Source organism: Brachyhypopomus gauderio, chromosome 20 (assembly GCF_052324685.1).
Source record: "Brachyhypopomus gauderio isolate BG-103 chromosome 20, BGAUD_0.2, whole genome shotgun sequence".
NCBI classification, from domain to species: Eukaryota; Metazoa; Chordata; class Actinopteri; order Gymnotiformes; family Hypopomidae; genus Brachyhypopomus; species Brachyhypopomus gauderio.
In genome coordinates, this window is record NC_135230.1 from 13,641,882 (window position 1) to 13,664,395 (window position 22,514).

Consider the following 22,514-nt stretch of genomic DNA (forward strand, 5'->3'; position numbering starts at 1 on the left):
GAAAATCTAGCAGTGGTGAATTTAGCCGATCAGCCTCCCCAGATCTGTTGATTACATGTAACTACTGTGTGGCTCACCGTGAGTGTGGTCCCCTGTCCCCATGTCATCACCACACGTCTCCGTCTCTTCATGCTGGCGAGGCGAAAACAATGACAAGCGCATTCTCTCGTCACAGCTGAACAAAGAGCGGGTTTTTTAATTAGCCGCCACTAAGCGACGCCATTAGTGAAAAACGGCATCCGTCGGTCAGCTACTCTACGGAGATGATGAAAGGAAGGCCGTGGGTCACCACGGGGTCATGCTGGCCTGAGTTCACCCTTGCTCGTGCAGGCTGAGGACCACCATAACCGTTCCTTAACCATTCCCACATGCCACCGGGACAACCATTCAGCGCTGCTTCAGCAGGGACTCTCCTGCTCACAGCTGTGTGCTGAGGTGGGCCAGGGTATAACGCACCCCCACACGTGTGGGAGGGGCTGGATGGAACGTCCTGAGGTAAATAAATGGTGCTCCGGCGTGCCTGCAAGCCACTTTCACACATGTGGCGGTTCAGAGATTTTCATCAGAATGCGTGAATGCCGTGATTCTATCCCCTCTTTCTCCGCCCCCTTCAGGGCCGCATCCCTCAGACGCCTGCGGCCAGAACTGTCCTGCAGTAAGCTCGGCGTTTGGGCTCTATAGAGACCCCATTCCTTCGGTCGTGGGAAGCAAACAAGTGTGTGACCAAGAAGCCCGTGCGGGACTCGGGACAGGACAGGCAGTCCCGTCACTTTGAGGTCCAGTCTTGTTTATTAAATCACAGGACAGTGGCCTGTAGCAGCAGGCTTGGTCCTAAAGACTATGTGCAAATACCCTTGAGTTCCTTTAATGCATTTTGCTTATTGCTTTCACATTGCGTTGGAAAGAGGGAAAAAATGCCATGGGTCTCTATATTTGTTTTGGGCTTAACATCGGTTTGCTTTGGATTTAAAAAAGGTTTTGCAAGTTTTTGTAAGCTTGCAGCTTTGCAGAATGCCTGAAATTCCAGTGCTTTTGCCCTTTTTCTCTTCGCAAGCCCATTAAAGCCATTAGGAAGCTGTTTAGATGTCAGAAGTGAGCGTGCTTTCCCTGAGCAAGAACCCAGCGTTCGCCACCCGAAATGTCTCCCCCAACCATGGGAGCAGGAAGGGCTCCACTCAGCAGGAAATTCCAGCTTACCAATACAGAGGTTCAGATCTCGTGTAAGATCCAGGGATGGATTAAATTAGCCATATTACATATAACATTTAATGTCTGCTGCTTCAGTTCCACTGCCTTTCTCTAATCTTACAATCTTGCATCTTGTTCCCTTTCACTATAATTCCACGCTGCTTTCTGCAAAAGTGGCTTCTGGTTTGAGATTTTCGAAAGCTGGGAACTGGTGATATTTCATCCATAATTAACTGTTGTTTTGTTTACAAGGACATCAGTGGTGCATAAAAGCCTTTCACGCAAGTGCTTAGCAGCAGACGGCGGACGCCTGTCTCCCTCGTTCTGTTCTGTCCTCCTGTAAAAATCCAGAGAGCCTTTCATGTCCTCATGACCCCTGACCACTAAAGTGAGTTCAGATGGCTCTTTAAAGAGCAGCTTTAAGGAAGAGAAGCTTTCGTATGATATAGGGCACCTTTGTGACCTCCGACCCTGAGCACTCGAACAGAGCTCTGTCTGCTCGTGTTCCTCTGCACTGCTGTGTTAATTACTTGTTGTGAAATGGTCCCAGCGTGCATGTCAGAGCGGCAGCATTACAGTTGCAAGAGCCATAAACGTGGTAATGAAGTTTGTCACCCGCTTGTGCAGCCTGCGGTGCTTTGCACGGCGCCGGCGTGTGAACACACTGTCCTGCACTCTGTTCGCCTATTCGGCTAGACAGAAGGCAGCGTGAACAACATAAAGACAAGGGCAGGGTGAGAAATGCACTTCATAGTTACGATCGATAGTTCCCAAAATCAGCAGAATCCAGTTCAGAAAACAGGTCTGTTCACCGTGCTCGGTGTAATGGGATTTTGTTTTCAAAGCAAACTGCACTAGCTCCTCGTGTCAGCACATCATATGCTGTGTTGCCCTTTCCAAGGTCGCTCTCTGTCTCTGCTTAAATCCAGTGTCAAGGCCTGCAGGCAGGCAAATGCACACACACACACACACACACACACACACACGCACACACACACACACACACACACACACACACACACACACACACACACACACACACACACACACACACACACACACACACACACATTACATAAGCTGCCTGTATATGGCATACATAACCTTTCACCAGGGTATTATGTAAAAGAAAAGGTAGTGATCAAAAGCCAAATTATGATCCAGTCACTCCATCCTACACCCTCTCCATCATCCAGGATGCATCTCCATCCTCTACTGGCTGCCCATCATCCACCATCACCACGTCCAGGTCATCAAACCTCCCCTAAAGTTACCCTAAGCCAAAAGATCCTGCACAGCTTCAAAGTGAAGCCTTGACCCCTGACCTCGTCTCCTGACCTCGACCCCTCACCTTGACCCTTCACCTCAACCCCTCATTTCGAATGTGACGTTCCGACTGCAGCTGTAAGGCCAACGTGAAGGCAGCACCTGTCCGGTCTTCCCGCGTGTGCCCGTTAAAATGCCACGCGCCGCTCACTGGACAAGGAGAACGGCAGCGGACGTGCTCCGTTCCACGTGAGCTCCGTTTCACGTGAGCTCCACTAATCCTCTCCCACTGAGAGGATCATCGAGGGGCGAATTAGCGCTCAGCCTTTCAGCTCTGTTTCATGCACAATTCACACATAACCCAGTGTGACTGCCGCGTGGGGATCAAGCCTCGAACAGCAATTAGTGTTTCTGCATGTCTGAGGCGTGTGGCAGGGCGGCCGAGGTGCCGAGGTGTCCTCCCGGCTCAGGGGACCTCAGCTTCGGGACGGTCGTCCAGCCACGTGTGCTGTTGAAGGTGCTGGGGATGTACCATGTCTGTTTATATGCTGTAACTGGAGCTGGATCTCTGGAAATATCTCACTATGTAGGAAAACCAACCCAACCAAAGAAAACTGGGTTAATCATCACTGCCAGGATCCACAGAATAAATGAAAAGTGACGTTTACATAACAATGTTTGACAAAAGTTTTCTGAGATAAAGTTTGGGTTTATGTTACATACTTTATGGTGTCTATAATACGCATGTGGCATATTTATGACATATTCTGACAGAGCATGCATGTGTGTGCGTGTGTGTGCATGTGTGTGTCCAAGTGGTCAACTTGGCTTGTCTATCCTGTGGCATATTTATGACAAATCTTGACAAGGCTTGCATGTGTGTGTGCGTGCGTGCATATCTGTGTGTGTGTGTGTGTGTGTGTGTGTGTGTGTGTGTGTGTGTGTGTGTGTGTGTGTGTGCGTGTGTGTGTGTGTGTGTGACTGAACAACTTGGCTCCTCTGTCCTGCGGTGGTTCCTGTTGATTAAAATAGCATGGGATATGCTAGCATTGGGTATGCTAGCAGGGGTTATGCTAGTAGGGGTTATCCTAGCAGTTGTTAATGCGTGCAGTTCAGGTTTCACACTGAATTTAGACATGTTGTATGTATATTAATCAAAGTCGTACACGTTACACAATGGGCTGGTCAGGTCAAGTGGGAATTCATCCTCTCTCTGAAAAAGTATGCAGGCATGCGGGTCATCCATGATGAATCACATTTATAAGCAGCTGGGTCTCTTTCTCTATCTCCCTTTCTCTGTCTCCCACCCTCACTCTCTCTGTTTCCATCTCTTTCTCTCATTCTCTCTGTTACTGTCTCATTCTCAGCATATTGCAGTTTAGTCCTTTATCAAATGAGCTAACGGTGTGGGGTGGAATCACTCCTTATATGGACTTACAAACACAGCAAAGGTTGTTTGGTCTATATTTGCAGCGCTTGGACCTTTTTGATGAGAGACTCGGGGGAGATTGTGGAAGTCTGCTTCATTTAATCATTTGTTTTGTAGTATTAGGAGCCCAACACGTAACACATTTTTTACACATAAACATTCAACAAACTTTCAGCCAAATCTTTCCTTAAATACAGAATTGTGGAAGCTTCATTCAGGCCATGACGCTTTAGTGCCAAGATCATGCTATGGCTGCGTTCGGTCTAATCTACATCAGTCTGGTTATGAGTGGGGCGCACAAAAGCAAACACGGGGAAACACAGGAAATTCTTTTAAACGTTGAGGAGAGAGTGTAACTTTTTTTTGTCAGCTAAAACGTGTCTGTCCTTCCACCCGGCACCGTGTGGGACGGGGTACTGATTATCTGGAATGCGGCTCAGTTTAATCAGTAACAGAGCTACGGTTTACCGAGCGAGCGGCTACATCTCGGGTTTGTCTGCCTTGCTGGAAGCCCCGAGCTCTCGATTTCCACACAGCAACTAAATCTGAAAATCAAACACCATCCAACCTTGTCTTGTGATTATTCCACGGGGTGTATAATGATCTGGAGTTGGGCTTATAGGTGGAAAGGGGTGCAAGATCAGATCTTGGCCTACATTTTTCTCTGGAAAGGAATGAAGCGTCAGGATCATGGATGATCAGTCCGCGCTGAGGCTGATAGCAGCCTGGATCTATTAGCAACGCTGATGATTAGCAACCCAAGGCTGAGTGTGACCTTAGTCGCTGGGGAGGCCCGGACAAATTCTACGGGTTAGGAAGTGATTGGCTGTGTGGGGGGCAGTGCAGAAGGTAAATATAGGGAGATTAACGCTGTGTTTGCTGTTGGTGTAGCGCATAAAAAGCCCATGTGGGACTGGTACCACTGAGTAGGCATTCACGGTGTCAGCAGGGTGGAGCACAGCCTAAGACCCCTGGGAACCCTGGTTGGGTTTACCTTTAAACAGGCATGGCCTGGTTTGAAAGTGAGCCTGATAGCCGGGGGAGATTGGGGATTGGACGCCAGACCTCACTGTGAAACTTCTGGAGGTCTTGTGGGCTTAAGTCAACAAATCACCGACAGAAGAAGTGCCTAGCTCATGAATGAAGTGGTTTCCAAAGTCATATATAGTGACTGGGTGGACATGATGTGAAGCTCTAATGTTTTGGTTCTGGATCCCTGATGTCCTGGGTATAATTACAATTAAAAGTCGACCTTGTAGAGGGGATGTTATCCCTAGTTCTACCATATATATGTATATACACACACACACACACACACACACACACACACACACCAATATTTATCATGGACATAAAAATGTTTAGCTTTGTCACCAGGACTATAGACGTGAGCACTTCTCTGAGGTCTAATTTTTAAAATGTTTTTTAATACGCTTTTTAAAAAATGTACTCTAAATAAAGTAATGCTAGTCAGTAATATTCTGACAGTATTCAACTAGTGTTTATTGTAGAACAGAAAGCACGTTTGACATTAACGGACATTGTGTCAGTTTCACTTGATTGTGAACAGATTCATCCCTGCTCAGCTATTCGCAAGAGGAGCGGTTTGTCATTCTGACACATATGCCGGTCTGTGGGTCATTTGACAGCAATGCTGTTCTGCTTCAGAGCTCCAGCACAATGGATGTGAAACGATGCAGTGTGTCTGAGGTCGGGCATGCACAGTGACTGGGCAGAACGTGACCTTTCGTTCGAGGTTGTTTGCATTTATTGTGTGGAATCAGTCCTTTCGATATATATAAACAGTCAGTGGTTTACATTCTGACATTTGGCTTCTCGGTTGTTTCTGTGAGACACTGCAGCATTGAAATGAAACAAGACCAGTAAAGTAAGACCAATAAAGCAGAGTGTCGTAAGGCAAGAACGACGAGTCAAACCGAGCCAAAACTTGTGCCCAAATGTGTGTGAAAAACATGTGCCAAAACGTGTGCCAAACGTGTCCGAATCAAATGTTTAAGAAACAAGAATGTACTGGGTATTAAGGCAACCACAAGCCTTAGTGGACGTCTGACTTTCAATCATTAAGAAATGATGAGCAGATCAAGATCACTATCCGAGACACAGGCATAGATGCACTCCATCCTGAAGAGAGGAGCTCACCAGCATGGCACTGCAGGGTTTACCACAAGATGAAAACCAGTCATCCAGAATTTGCGGAAAGCCCGTAAAAAACCTAAAGACTTTTGGCACGGACCATTGTGGACAGAGGAAAATCTGTGATGAAGGCTTGGAATGGCTGGAAAATAAAGTCACCTAAACTCAAATCCATATCAGAGCAACTCACGTGAGATACGTGAGAAAAAGACAGCAGGAGGTCATGCGTGACTTCCTGGCTGGCTCCGTTGTCTGGGCTGGAGTTGTGGCTGCTAGGGTCAACAGCAGGATGGGTTCTGAAATGAGCAACCGATTCCTAATCACCCTGATCGAACTAAATGCTTCTAAAAATTCTGCGGATAAAGAGCTGAATGTTGTCGAAAGGCCAAATCAAACACTTCACTTGCTGAAGGCAAAACACACCTTCAAAATGGAGTGAAAATTCCAATTCCAGACTATTACTGGCAAAGGATTTGTAACTACTAACCCTGACATTTGAATTTAAGACCATATTAAATTATCCAACATGGTCCCTTGAAAAAGTGAGCGTGGTTTCCAAAGTGCTGCAATTCCAATATGGATCACCCAGAATGTATTCAAATACCCTGTGATGCAAAGTGCTGGATTTGTGCTGCTCAGTTACAGATACAAATTTTTATGTAAATCATTTTCTTAATAATCTATTTCTATGAGTATTTCCATCCTGCAACAATAACAGGTCAGCTCTCACATGTTCTTCACAACTCCCTCTAATATTAATGGGTTGCATTTTTTTTTTTACAATCTAAAGAAAGGTTCTCCAAAGAACGGCCTATTGCTTTAGGTTCAGTCAGTCCACTCACTGCCGGACCCTTAAGAACCTCTGGCTCACATCGCTAAACACTAAACTTTCTCAGGGTACTGCAGCGGCCACCCTGAACACCATGATCACCACGGTTATCAGGATCACCACGGTTATCAGGGTCACCATAGCCACCACGGTAACCATGGTTATCAGGGTCACCATGGTCACTGTAGGGTAACGTTGCCCAGAAGAGTGATGCTGCCGTGACGACCCCGCTGGGCCCGGGGGGCCTCCCGACCTGGAGGGCCTGGATTTGTCAGAGTGGTGGGAAGATAATGAATGTGCTAATTGTAGGTTAGACTCCTTCACTCTGTCCCGTGGGCAGTGTCAGCTCTCTCCCGGTGCGGCGTGCTGGTAATGGAGTGTTAAATCCTCAGGCCTTGGCGAGATGTTTTTGATTCATTACACCTTCGCAACGCTGCGCTCTCTGGCCACAACATAATGTTCCGCTAATATCGCGGCAATACGTTTTCCCGAGCCACCGGGCTGACACGGCAGTGCAAAATGTAATACGGAGCCGGTGAGTGCACTGTAACATTTATAATGGTCACAACGTGCTGGAGAGGGACACAGCCTGCACTCACACGGCACAGCAAAGTAATGAACGATGTGGCAATTATGATCTTTGCACGAAAAATGCCTACAAGCTACAGTGTGGGAGGCAGTGCGTGTGGCAGCGGTGTGAACAGCAAAGTGAGCAACGGAGTGATCAGTGGGGTGAGCAGGGGTGGTCTCTTCCTCACCTCTACCATGCAGCCTTCTTCCTAGTGACCGTACATGGACGAAGGATTTCCATCCTTCATCCACCTCACCTCCTCCAGCTCGTCAGGGTCTTTTGGGAGGATTCGAGCATTAGAGGGGCTTGGGTGCCATTACGGCTGGAGCTTAACTGTGCAGGATGGTGGAGCATTAAGCACACTTTGACCTGTGCCACACAATCCTCGCTTCACTCCGATCGGTCAGTTTAGAACATCCTGGCAAGGGCGCCAGCAGCAGCCGTTAAGCTGCTTTAACACTTTTGAGGCTCAGTAGCCAATCACTTGACGGCAGGCCCATGCAGGGGAGAATTACCACATCATTAGTGCCATTCTTTGGGGAGTTAGTGGTTGGCCTTGGAGAAAGAGGGTTTTGATCATCTAATCAGAAGCCATTGATAGCACATGGATTTTTGGTCCATGGGTACCTCTGAACTTGATAATTGGTCTCAAATGCATGTCGCCCTGTTCTTCAGAGATAAAATGGGCCAAAAGTCCAACTCTACAGAGGCTGTGTTTGATGGTGCCAGAGACACCATCAAACCATCATGTTCTTTACTCCATATATATAATAAGCTGTGTATGAAACAGCAGCTGAATGCATTTGAATCAGTTATCTAAGGAGCAATTCTTTCTTCCAGTCCTCAAAAACGACACTATTCATTCTGTTTTCTGATACAACTTGCAGGAACCTCACTGATCCCCTTTCAAATTCTGCTTTATTTCATCCTAGAAAACATTTCTTAACAGGGAATACCCAGTTGTCTCATTGCGGTTTTCTGAACAGGGTTTTTGTGACTCTTTAAACATTAAATATTCAAGATCCTTTCAATGGCAGGAACATAGCTGCTGTCTGGCCAAACGAAGCAGGTTCTTGGCCGATCTGTTTTTCCCAGGTCTTTCCTATCCCTGGTACATCCTGGAACAAGGACTCGTGCGGCACTAACCGCTAGTCCATCGACAAACGTGTCCTCACAGCACCTTTGAGGCAATGAAACAGTCCTCCCTATGGAGAGCAGAAATCTATAGCTGATTGCACATCTGTGGCTTCAGGTCACACACTGAGGCCACATCTGCAGCTCCCACACTTCACCCTCTCCTCTGATAGGCTGCTGTAAATCATGGCTCTCATATGCTTGTCCTCTGATAGGCTGCTGTAAATCATGGCTCTCATATGCTTGTCCACGATAAGATTCTGTGCTTCTGTTACCCCGGGATTCTTTTTTTTGCATTGTTTTTTGTCCAAGGACATTGGAAATGATGCAAAGAACATCGTTCGAAAATAAGAAACCTGGGCTATAATGAATTGACATTTGAGGGCATCTTGTGTCTTTGAGGGTGGGGTGGTGGGGGGCTGGAGGGGGGGGTGGGGGGGGGGGTGTTGGAGTGCTAGCTAAGTCAACAACCTGCAGTACAAGACCTCAAGATAATGAATGAATTAATAAACAGAATGTTTGCATTTTGCAGCTACACAAATGGTAAAATTACAAACAAGGGGATGATTATATATTGCATTTTTTTTTATTTTATGGGATAAGCTTTTTGGCTGTTGTAATCAGGAGTTTTGAGGTTTTTATGAATTAATGAACTGGATAGAGAAGACAGAAACCTTAGGAAATAAACAAAATGCCACCTGGTGGATCTTGACTGTAAATTAGAATGGGAGGACAATTGGTGTAATGCTCATCGTTACCCAGAATGACATTTCTTGCACTTGTGTATCATTTATTACAGTCTTTCACATCTCGCGTCACCTGAAAGTGGATCTGTCTCATTTTACTTTCCTACAGCAACCACATACACCAATTCCTTATTCTGATTCAGGAGAGTCTCGGTTTTCAGTTGTCCGTTTTTCTGTGATAGATATTGTATTATGCATGAGTGCACCTGCTGAAAGTCACCATGCGAATAACCCTATACGTAGAATACCCTCTCTTTGTCTGTCTGTCTTTCTCTTCCTGTCTCTCACATTGTCTTTCTGTTTCTCTCTCTCTTTCTCAGTCTCTAGCCACTCCTTGCCTCACTCCCTCTTCCTGTCTCTCTCTCCCTCTTGCCTGTCTCTCTACTTCTTGCTTTCTCTCTCTCTCCCTTTTTCCACAGAGGCCTTTTAGTGACTGTATCATTTTCATTTCCTGTACAAATCGCAACGGGTCCACACGATCCCTGGCAAACAGCAGACGCGCCACACTGACCATCTGTCGGGAGGACATCTGTCTAGAAGGCTTCAGTCTGGCTGGGGACGGACAGCACACCCATGTGTTGCTGGCCCTTTCATAACACCTGGACAGGAACACGATTGTTCAAGAGACAGATATTGGCAGGCCACTGCATAGCTTTCATGTTTTTGTTGGATTCCACATAGATGTTGGGAACTTCATTCGGGGATCCACCCTACACACTAAGGGTGGCAGACAGGCGGTGCAGAGGAGCTGGGACTGATGGAGATGTAGGTTTTAATTAGAAACAGCTGTTTGGTTTATTCGTTGGAACTGATGTCTATAGCTAGATCACAGACGTATGAAAGAAACACTGAAATATGAAAGAAAGGATTTCGTTTAGCTTGGCAGGACAGTGCATTTCATACTTTTACCACAACTGTTATATTATACACACATTCCAATAGGTGCAATATCTGAAAAGTATCTATATGAAAATAAATATGGGAAACATTTTGATAATTTCACCATAGACTTGGCTCCACTTCTGTAAGGATCGTCCAAGTCAGCAGGAGTAACATTCCTTAAATCCCTGGACAACAAAAGGCCCGTCTCCCGTCTGGAGCGTCTGGTTCTACGGTGCCAGTGCCCCTGCGGACCGGCGGGCAGCGGGATCAAATCTCTCTGCATGCGTGAAGCCTATCAAGGCCTGACACGGTAAGCCAGAGTGATGTGTGTGAGAAGATAGCACTTCATCGAGAAACCAAAGAAAATTTCACAAAGGAGTTGAAGGGAGCCACTGAATGGGTGCCTTGCTGTCCTGTTAGCCTGGCCAAGAAGCTCCTGAATTGGACCCGTCACTCTGAGAGACCCCCCCACCTCGCCGGAGGACTCTCCAGAAGCCTTCAATGGCCTGAAGAACCTCCCCACCCCCCAGCCCCCCAGAGAGGGGAAGTCTCACTCAACAAATTACTTTCCACTTTCCATTGTAAAGCCTGCTCTTGACTGATGGGGTAGTGGTATGGCATGGTGAGGGAGGTCTGAAGATCGCTCGCCAGGCCTGTCTAGCCGAACCAGGAGGACAAGAGAGCCTTTCATTTTGGAATGAGAAGGGTCGGTCCATCATGAATAGATCAGAGGGGAACGTTTGATGCATGGTCCAAGATCGTACTGAGAAGAAGGTCCGGTGTCCCACCGGGGCAACGGAGCTGGGAAACTGTGCTAGGCAACAGCGCTAGGCAACGGCACTGCTCAATCACCTAAGAGAACGGTGGAGCCGAAGCTGAACGGTGTCGGTCCGAACCCTGCGACACCAGCATGGCATGTTTCGTTATGCTGGTCTAGCGCTCCTGGCCGGCTCATGAAGGGGGGAAATATTAATTACGCAACAGGTTTCATCCTGCATTGCTTTCATTCTGACAATGACGTTTGCCATTGGTGTGACAGAACGCCTCAAACACAAAAGACTCCAGCAAAGACGGGTGACACGAAGACGAGTGACATTAAGACGGGTGACATGAAGACGAGTGAAATTAAGACGGGTGACATGAAGACGGGTGACACGAAGACGAGTGACAAAGACGAGTGACATTAAGACGGGTGACATTAAGACGGGTGACATGAAGACGAGTGACATTAAGACGGGTGACACAAAGACGAGTAACATGAAGACGAGTAACATGAAGACGGGTAACACGAAGACGAGTAACATGAAGACGAGTAACATGAAGACGGGTGACATGAAGACAGGTGACACAAAGAGGGGTGACACAAAGACGAGTGACATGAAGATGGGTGACATGAAGAAGGTGGGGCGATGAAGAAGGGTGACATGCACTCAGGTGACTTGCATTAAGCTTGCAGGCTTTGAATGATGCACACATAAGCTCTGATTCTGTGGTTTCTGACACCATGGCTGTTTTTTTAAACTAAAATTATCTCCCCATCCTGCCACTGTTCGGATGGTACTTTACCCTTGAGTGTCCTGCAAGTGTCCTGTGCTGATAAATGGACAAACTGCTATCTGCTCTAACAGCACAAACTGCCATCAACCCTGGCTTAGCTCAACAAGGTCGGTCTGCTACTTCTCACTGATTCTTGTCTAGGTGTGACTCTCATATCTCCTATGTCCTAAGTCATGGTGAATTTAGCAAGAGATGGAGGTATGGCCTGAAGGATCACCTTAATTAACAGATGACGTTACTGAGTTGAGTTTTTGTAGCATCCACAAATCCACAATGTCACTTCCTGACACTGTGTGATGTACAGTTTTGCGAACGGCGTCATTTTGTCAGTAACAGCATAATTAGGAATTTCCCTCTGGGATCAATAAAGTATCTATCTATCTAATATAATTAATTACTTTTCCTGTCATTGCAATGCCATTGACGTTACTGGTCATTAAAAGCGGTGCGTTACTATATATTGATATACTAACAGTAATGCGAGCGGACCCCTGCCCAGGCTAGCGAGGAGTAACAGATCTCGATAGGTCACAGTTCTCGGTGTAACCACTGGCGTAGGGGAGGGGCACGCAAGGCACGCACTGCGGGGGGGCCCCGAACACAGGTGGGCCCCGCCTAAAGCCTGGTTTATACTGTCGCGAGCGACCGTAGCGCGCGACCCTGCGCGAGCGGTGTATGCGTTTATACTTTCGCGAACGTCGCGAGCGTCGCTGCAGTGTTCTCCGAAACGATAGGTGGCGATAGGTGGCAGTGGAGAATAAAAAACCCCTGCAAAACCGGGGAAAGAACATTTTTACCTGACCAGAGACCCTATATATACACCAGGCATCAAACATAAATATGGCTTTGCAATGTTGTCCGAAACGATATGGCGATATGTGGTAGTATAAAGAAACACCCCTCAAAAAAAGGGGAATGAACATTTACCTGACGCATTTTGATGTTGCTTTGTGTTTCAGGTTTGAAAAGTGCTGGAATTTAGGCTAAAGTACATTAAAATGTTGAAATTACGTTAACAAATACGAGCCTCTTGTAATTCCAGGACGAAACATGAGAGAACGTGAAGACGTTAAGATTGAGAGTTTTGAAAATAAACAACCATTAAATAATGTGATAAAAAGCGAATTATTTCGAGTATATGTATTAATATTTAACTTAATTATGTTTATCGTGCTGGAAAATATTGAAATGGACCTTAAAAGTGCCGTACAAGTGCTTTAATTCCACCTTGTTTAGGTGTATGAACCCTGCAAACATGACTTTGTCGATCGCGCTGAAGCGCGGCGCGCGCGCGAAGTTACAAAATTCGAGAGGTGCACGACCTCGCGCCGCGACAGCGTACATCACTTTCAAGGTCCATTTCAATATTTCCCAGCACGTTAAACTTAGTTAAATATTTATACATATACTCGAAATTATTCGCTTTTTATCAAATTATTTAATGGTTGTTTATTTTCAAAACGCCCAATCTTAACGTCTTCACGTTCTCTCATGTTTCGTCCTGGAATTACAAGAGGCTCGTATTTGTTAACGTATGGTTTCTGACAACACTGCAAAGCCATATTTACACTGCAGTGACGCTCGCGACGCTCGCGAAAGTATAAACGCCTACACCGCTCGCGCAGGGTCGTGCGCTACCGTCGCTCTTTAGATTTTAGCTCACGCACGGGCCTCCTCATTGCCTCCTTGCGGTGGGGCCCCAGAATTTTGCGCTACGCCTCTGGGTGTAACACCTGTTTAACTTAACAAGTCAGTAAGCGATTGGCTAAGGCAGCGTTATGGTAGCCAATCAGAGCTAGTGTTTTTACACGCATGCCGAAGCACACCAGTGACACGTGACACAAACGGAGAAGAGGCAAAAATGGCGAGTCAGGAGCAAGCAGAAGAAAAGTTAGCATTTTCAAGGTGGCGATATAAACATTATTTAAGAAAATACTTGAAGTTCCTGAATGTCTATCAGACTGGGTATTTGATTTATTTAATTAATTTTTTTTTTACAAAGATTTGGGATTTTAAAGGATTTTATCCTGCACTGGTCTGTTGATGTGCAATAAATATAAAAAGTTAAACACCTTTCTGATCTACTCATTTCAACTGACTGTGAAAACTGCTTTTTCAAAAAATCCTTATTCATTGGCATATAACTTTTTTTTTTACTGTAATGCAAATAGTTACTTTCCCTGGTAACGAGTTACTTTTTAAATAGAGTAATTCAGTTACTAACTCAGTTACTTTTTTGAACAAGTAGTGAGTAACTATAACTAATTACTTTTTTAAAGTAACATTCCCAACACTGGTGATGTAGCTCTGTGTAATTCTAAACGTCTGCCAAACGTAATTATAAAGTGAGTAAATATAATTATATACTTCTCTAATTCATAGAATTTATAATTGATGAGTAAAAAAATATATGGATATATGATATATACTTCTATCTTCAAGTTCCTTTCATTTTCATCTTTCTATATATTGTTAACATTCCAAGAAATTCACATTTATTGTTCAACATATTGATATAATGTAGAGTGTACAATCAATGGCAAGGTTTTCTTTTTTTGAGAATATGTTGTGATTGATGTGTTACACCTCGACCTTAGTAGCATCTCAGGTATGGTAACATACACCCTGGCATAAGTTATTAGCAAAAGAATAAACGTCATAGCATGTGCTTAGCACTGTAGCAAGTAAGTGAGTCACATGACAAAGTCAGTCAGGTGACGGACTGTGTTGAACCCCTGACCACAGCACCTCAGAAGTTCTGTTGGAGCACATGCAGTGAAGTCTTGCAGTAATCATGTAGAATGAAAAGTCCATACAAACCTTTAAAACACTGGGAGATGTTTTGGTTCACTAGAACATTATATTTTAAAGATAAGTGCACCTGATTGCACCAACTTCAAATGCAGGACATACAGGATCATACATTCTTGGCAAAGTGTTGCCTAATATTACCTGAAGTCGTGACGATTTAAATATAAATAGATGGTGCATGTTCAAAATTGTTTTAGTCCTTGTTCCAGTTCAATCATTTAAAAAGATGCTACAGCAGACAATAGACTCTGTATAACAGTTTAAGTTATTTTTCCAAGCTCAAATTCTGTCCCACTGAACGTTCCCCAACCTCAGCTCAGATTACCATATGCACACAAAAGCCCACACGTGTCCAGGGCATCCACAGTAGCACGTGGATACAGTTTCTGCTCACCACACTCCGAACCCCCACCCCACCCCAACGAAGTGGAACCAGATTCTCAACACCTCAGTTACTAGCAGCGCATCCTCAGATCACGGAAGCTAGGATACATCTCTCGACAAATAAAGTTTCGTACTTACGTACCAGGGAGCATGTGAGGAAGAGAGGCCGCTGTGCCTAGGCATCCGCCAGCTGACTCTAGCAAGTGCTTCTGGGGGAACAGCCGATACGGTGCTGGGCTCTGTGGGGCGTCTAGCCCTCCTCCTCCTCCTCTTCCTCCTCCTCCTCCTCTTTCTCCTTCTGCGCTGCCCCTCCCCCGACTCGTCCCGGCTCGATGTATCGGACGAGCTTGGGGGCGCGTTAGGCAGGCACATTGGTCTGGGCTTCCCGTCGTCTCAGAACCTGCCGGAGCATGGCATCTGTCCCAGAGCTTCTCACAAAAGGGTGGGAAACCTGTGGATGGGGGAGGTATCAGGGGGACAAGTGGAGCTGTTCTGAACTCAGATGGGGCTTCCTGTAGAGAACCTTCTATGGTCCTGAACAATGAAGGAAGCGAAGAGGAATCAGATTGACTCCCAGAAGTGTGCTGCCATTGTTATCACAGCTGAGGTGCCTATTATCTCACTACTGACTGACTGAATTGTCTGCTGTTTCAGGTTCCTTAAGTGAATGTTAGTGTTCACACACTTAGCATATATTTGACTCTGGCAGTTTTTGGTTATAGAGATAATGAAAGGAAATGTCTGTAGTTGAAGATAGTAGAAACAGAGCCTCTGTGCTTGGTGAGCACTCTGTTCCTCTTCTTGGCTCATGTAATGTTTTTATTTAGTTTTTACAGTGTTAAAATATATGGCTACAAACACATCTACGTCCACTAAGCAACACCTTAGTGTTTTTTGTTGTTGCTGTTGTTCGGTTTGAGTGAAGGTTATTTTTTAAGGTGATCTTTAGAAATGATAAAAATCAGAGCAGGCAGGCCGACTGCTCAAGGACGGGCAGCACGAAGAAGAAACCTTCTGGGTCCGACCACCTGGCTGACTGAGATACGAGAGGCTGCCAGACACGATCTCAGTATGAGTACGAGACAGAGAAATGAAAAACAAATCAAAATGCAGGCCCGGAGTTGATAAGGCGGTTGACAGTACAACAAGGCCGGTGAGGGTTCAGGCTGCAGGAGGGACGTGAGGTGAGAGTGGTTTTATAAACATTTGAGTGGCCAGCTGAGGTTAGGGGAGGTCGGAGCATTAGGGGAGGACTCCGCAGACTGGTGAACAGTTAGGGAGTGACCACGCAGGTCTGGCCCAGCTGGAGGTACTTCAGTAGGTAGGTGGTGGTCATACTGGCAGTACTTCAGTAGGTAGGTGGTGGTTGTACTGGGCAGTACTTCAGTAGGTAGGTGGTGTTCATACTGGGCAGTACTTCAGTAGGTAGGTGGTGGTTGTACTGGGCAGTACTTCAGTAGGTAGGTGGTGTTCATACTGGACAGTACTTCAGTAGGTAGGTGGAGGTTGTACTGGGCAGTACTTCAGTAGGTAGGTGGTGTTCATACTGGACAGTACTTCAGTAGGTAGGTGGTGGTTGTACTGGGCAGTACTTCAGTAGGTAGGTGGTGGTTGTACTGGACAGTACTTCAGTAGGTAGGTGGTGGTTGTACTGGACAGTACTTCAGTAGGTAGGTGGTGGTCATACTGGGCAGTACTTCAGTAGGTAGGTGGTGGTCATACTGGGCAGTACTTCAGTAGGTAGGTGGTGGTCATACTGGGCAGTACTTCAGTAGGTAGGTGGTGGTCATATTGGGCAGTACTTCAGTAGGTAGGTGGTGGTCATACTGGGCAGTACTTCAGTAGGTAGGTGGTGGTCATATTGGGCAGTACTTCAGTAGGTAGGTGGTGGTCATACTGGGCAGTACTTCAGTAGGTAGGTGTTGGTTGTTCTGGGCAGTACTTCAGTAGGTAGGTGGTGGTCATATTGGACAGTACTTCAGTAGGTAGGTGGTGGTCATACTGGGCAGTACTTCAGTAGGTAGGTGGTGTTCATACTGGGCAGTACTTCAGTAGGTAGGTGGTGGTCATATTGGGCAGTACTTCAGTAGGTAGGTGGTGGTCATACTGGGCAGTACTTCAGTAGGTAGGTGGTGTTCATACTGGGCAGTACTTCAGTAGGTAGGTGGTGGTCATATTGGGCAGTACTTCAGTAGGTAGGTGGTGGTTGTTCTGGGCAGTACTTCAGTTGGTAGGTGGTGGTCATACTGGGCAGTACTTCAGTAGGTAGGTGGTGGTCATATTGGGCAGTACTTCAGTAGGTAGGTGGTGGTTGTTCTGGGCAGTACTTCAGTTGGTAGGTGGTGGTCATACTGGGCAGTACTTCAGTAGGTAGGTGGTGGTCATATTGGGCAGTACTTCAGTAGGTAGGTGGTGGTCATACTGGGCAGTACTTCAGTAGGTAGGTGGTGGTCATATTGGGCAGTACTTCAGTAGGTAGGTGGTGGTCATACTGGGCAGTACTTCAGTAGGTAGGTGTTGGTTGTTCTGGGCAGTACTTCAGTAGGTAGGTGGTGGTCATATTGGACAGTACTTCAGTAGGTAGGTGGTGGTCATATTGGGCAGTACTTCAGTAGGTAGGTGGTGGTCATACTGGGCAGTACTTCAGTAGGTAGGTGGTGGTTGTACTGGGCAGTACTTCAGTAGGTAGGTGGTGGTCATATTGGACAGTACTTCAGTAGGTAGGTGGTGGTCATACTTGGCAGTACTTCAGTAGGTAGGTGGTGGTCATACTGGGCAGTACTTCAGTAGGTAGGTGGTGGTCATACTGGGCAGTACTTCAGTAGGTAGGTGGTGGTTGTACTGGGCAGTACTTCAGTAGGTAGGTGGTGGTCTTACTGGACAGTACTTCAGTAGGTAGGTGGTGTTCATACTGGGCAGTACTTCAGTAGATAGGTGGTGGTCATACTGGGCAGTACTTCAGTAGGTAGGTGGTGGTCATATTGGGCAGTACTTCAGTAGATAGGTGGTGGTTGTACTGGACAGTACTTCAGTAGGTAGGTGGTGGTCATACTGGGCAGTACTTCAGTAGGTAGGTGGTGGTCATATTGGGCAGTACTTCAGTAGGTAGGTGGTGGTCATACTGGGCAGTACTTCAGTAGGTAGGTGGTGGTCATATTGGGCAGTACTTCAGTAGGTAGGTGGTGGTCATACTGGGCAGTACTTCAGTAGGTAGGTGGTGGTCGTACTGGGCAGTACTTCAGTAGGTAGGTGGTGGTCATACTGGACAGTACTTTAGTAGGTAGGTGGTGCAGGCTATAGCATGAGCATTCATAGGGTTAAACGCTCAGAGTAGACTCATGGGTGTTTTTGTAACACAGACTAAAACAACACAATCATTTGGCAATCATAAGGCAAATCAACTGCTACAGGCTGGGCTATAACAGCTTCACTTAACAGAGAAAAGCAAGGATGAGGGCCTGAGGCACAAAACCCAGAGAGTCTGCAGACCTGAGGGAGAGTGTGAGAGGAGTGAGAGTGAGAGGAGTGAGAGTGGGAGGAGAGTGTGATAGCAGTGTGTGAGAGGAGTGAGAGGAGAGTGTGAGGGAGTGTGAGAGCAGTGTGAGAGTGAGAGGAATGGGAGTGAAAGGGAGAGTGAGAGGAGAGAGGAGAGTGTGAGAGGAGAATGTGAGACAATACTGTGTGTGTAATTGGTGGTTTCATGGCTCCTGTACTTGTCAGCTATATTCAGTTTTTTGTCAGCTAGTAATTCCAGAGCAGCTAATTAACTCTCTGAAGTAGCACTTAGCACCTGCGCTAACAACTAGAATGCTGCAGCACAGCAGTGATCATGTCTCCCTCGTAGCTAATACACACATGCAGAATAATTCTACATTTTAAAGCTGTAGCATATTTGTTCACTGTTTTATCCACTTGTTTATATGAAACAAATTGGGACCCTAAACATGTAATGGCTGGTTGACAGCAGGAAGTGGAAAATCTGTATGATTTCACATAAAGCAGGACAAAAAGGGAAATAAACAGTACTTATATAACAACTCTAATTTCTGGTGCATTTTTTTCAGTTCTTACTATATTCTGCAGTACCGAGAGCTCGTGCAGCTACTGGACCAATGAGGCAGCACACCATCACAACCATCAAGCGTAGGGAGAACACATGGACTGGTTGTTCCTGCCCCATCTGAAGCACAAAGACTGTTTTAGTTTGTCCCTGCATATTCACTGAATAATAGATTCAAATCTAACTCTAAACATCAACACCAAGATTTGAACAGCTGCACTTAAAGCAACCAAGAAGCCTTTTATTCATAATGTATTTAGACAGCTTATTTCTAGAGACCTTTCCATCATGTAACAGTGCTATTTCATCCGAGTCAAGAATATGAAACTTGCCTGGCTTTCAAACTTTGATTTCTCTCGTGGCCATCCGTCATATGAGGTTAGTATACATGGTATACATCATTTGTCTTGGCTAAAAGGTACACTTTGGTGTTGTCAGTATTAATACTAGATTTATATACATTCTTGGCATTTAGCAGATGCTCTTTAAAATAATCCTTTGTCAAAGTGACTTTAAAAAGTGCTTTGTCATCTACTTAGAGAATGTATCCTAGCCAATACAATTGGTCACAGTGCAAGATACCATTGAACTAGGATACTAGATATCTTGGTCAAATATAGGAGTCAATACTGATGCCTAGAAAGGATTACAAAACAACTGAAGTGCAATAAAAGCAGTAGGTACTCCATCTTATATGATCTTACAATCTAGATCTTGTCTTATGACACCCCACTTTTCCTCTGAAAGTTAAACACTATGCTTTTAAGAGTCATTTACATAAATGTCACAGTAAGACACTATAACTTCCATTCTAACATTCTATATCATAGCGTACTGTAAATGAATATCAGATCACATCAAAGGCGATAGAACAGATGAATGCGTTCTATCACACCCAACATATTCACTCTAACATCAAGCTAAGAAACAAAATTGTAATAATTCTTGTGAACACCACAGAAGAAGGAAAAGGTTTATGAAACTGCAGGAATCATATGCAAAACTCTCAGTTCTCGGTTGCAGACAACCCTCTTTAGTTCACTCTACAGATTTTCTTTGGTGTTTAAACAGGGTGATTGACATGTCCAAAAGCTAATTTATGTGGTCAGGGGAGACATTTTTGAGTCGAATTTGAGGTTTGATTGTCCTGGAAGATCGAAGATATTAAAAACATTGAAGACTCTGCCAGAACCACCCAGACAAAAAAGATTCTGGTATTTGACGAAGTCCACAATGCTGTCAAAACAAGAGTCTGAGATCCTGTGGAAGACATGGCTGCACACTATTTTGGAAAGTACCTTTAGCCTCATTTTATTTGTTCGTTCTCTGATCTTCCATATGTTAATGGTTGACTAAAAGTTTGTATCGTGCATGTCCCATTGTACAAGCTATTCCACAGACAATGAATACCAAGTTATTATTAAAAATTGTAACTGTGCTGTCTTGAAAAAATTATGTGCTAGCGTTAATGGATAGGCTCCCAAGTGTGTCAGCTCTGTCAGTAGCAGCATTCCATATGCAATCTATTGTTTCATAACTCATTCCCATCACACCTTACTGATCCAAGTATCCACAGGGAAGTCCTGGAATGAGATAGGAGCTGTTTCCACTGTCAGAACTGCAAGAACACTCTCTTTTTAACAAAATGACTACAAAAAAGGACCACAACCCCTCTTGTTCTACATGGTATGTTTTGTATTTGGCTTCAAACCAAGAAGACAACAGATGAGGATTTTCAGGCAAGCTGCATGCTGAGTAGTCTTAGACTTGTGTTAAAAGCTCTCGTGAAGGCGTCATGTAGCATTGGCGATTATGATCTTGACCAGTAAGGTTTGATTTTGTTGCTTTATTCTGCTTAACCAAATATGTAAGTCTAGTAAGTGACTAGAAGAAAACTAGAGTGAAGTTTCATATAGGTATGCCAGAGTGAAGAAGAGGGAAGAAAATAATGTTTTTGAGAGGGAATGATAAATTGAATTTTCCATTATCCATCCTCTCAGACTATCCATTTAGTATTTCTGAAAAAGTATGTTCCCCATTAAAATTACCCAAGAAGTATCACAAACAGAAAAAATAATACCAGCAGTATTTTGGTCAGTGCATTTTTTAAATGTTAAATGTGCCTTCACATCTTCAAAAATAAGTGAAGACATATTTCAGTTCATCCTCTTATCTTGACCCAGACTGTCAAATACAACCCACAGAAAGAAAAGAAGAAGATTCAAGCTTGGACGTGTTATTACAGTAAGACTCTCCCTCCCTATCCAAAGAGAGATCTGCCTGTGTGCACGTTTGTCAGGTGACTCAGGTCAGTGCACTCACTCTCCAGCAGCACATACTCCTCCAACTGACCCCAGATCAGCCACGGCCAGCGCCGTGGAGCAGGAGGAGAAGCCCTGCTTGCTCCAGACTGCACCAGCCCGCGGTGACCTCGTACGGCTCGACCTGCTACACAGATCTGCTTGATAATTCCTGCGAATTAATATTTTAAAAATTCAAATGCTAACATCAGGCCAGGTCAGCTACAGAGAGCCTATGCTGAGCTGTGACCTGGAAAAGAACAGCCTGGGGGCCCTCGGAGAGCAGAGAGGGGATGACAAAGCGACCGTACCTGTCAGCCGAGGCCGTGTGGTTGTAGTGAAGGTGGATTGGAGGACTTAGGGTCCGGCTAGTGTTGGATTTCATTAAAGACTAGATCATCTGCAATGGCAACCATGCGATTAGGACTCACATTGTTGATGTCAATAGAATTATGCGAGGTTATCTTTTGTGCTTGTATTTCTTCAGAAACAAGACCATATGATATTTATAATATAATTATGTACATAAATCTATATGTACACTTAAAGAAGCAATCAAAATTGGTAATATAAAAACGTTTCCAGAGAATATACTGTATATTGTATTAGTTCCTGTGCCTAAAAGTAAGACAGGACTATTGCTTTAAGAAATAAAAGCTGATAAGATGTGCCAAGCCAGTCTGGCATGCAAGTGATAGGAAGAGTTAAGGGGGAATGGAATCCCATAATCTCACCATCGCCACCATCGTGTGATCGGAGTTGACCTAATTATAGCAGGGATCCTTAAGATGGAGTATGAATGCGGGCTTGATATGAAGCTGACTTTAATGATAAATATTTGGAGGGACATAAAATTAATTGAATTGGAGCTGTGGTGCATGCTTTCACACTACATCCCGATGAAGAAATAACGCTGAAGCAAAATGGTAGATCCTGGAATCCTGGAACTATGGGAGTGATTAGTCCCCAGTCCCGAATATAGCGGAGCGATTAGTCCCCAGCCCAGGAGCTAGGAGGTGATAGTCCCCAATCCTTCAGCTAGGGAAGTGATTAATCCACATTGCTGGATCTAGGGGAGTGATTAGTCCCCAAATCCTGGAACTATGGGAGAGGGTAGTCCCCAGCCCAGGAGATAGGGGACTGATTAGTTCCATTAAATTCATCACACACTGACTTGCTTCAAAGGCTCTGAGGTAGAAAAAC

General features: G+C 45.2%; 1 long non-coding RNA gene across 1 annotated transcript in view; it reads left to right on the plus strand.

The window, feature by feature from the left end:
- LOC143484063 (uncharacterized) overlaps positions 1–19,090 on the plus strand; it is a 32,672-nt gene extending 13,582 nt beyond the window's left edge. The window contains exon 3 of the long non-coding RNA XR_013122534.1: positions 19,016–19,090. This is a non-coding gene — a long non-coding RNA (uncharacterized LOC143484063). The remainder of the gene's footprint in view (positions 1–19,015) is intronic.
- The last annotated feature ends 3,424 nt before the right edge of the window (positions 19,091–22,514 follow it).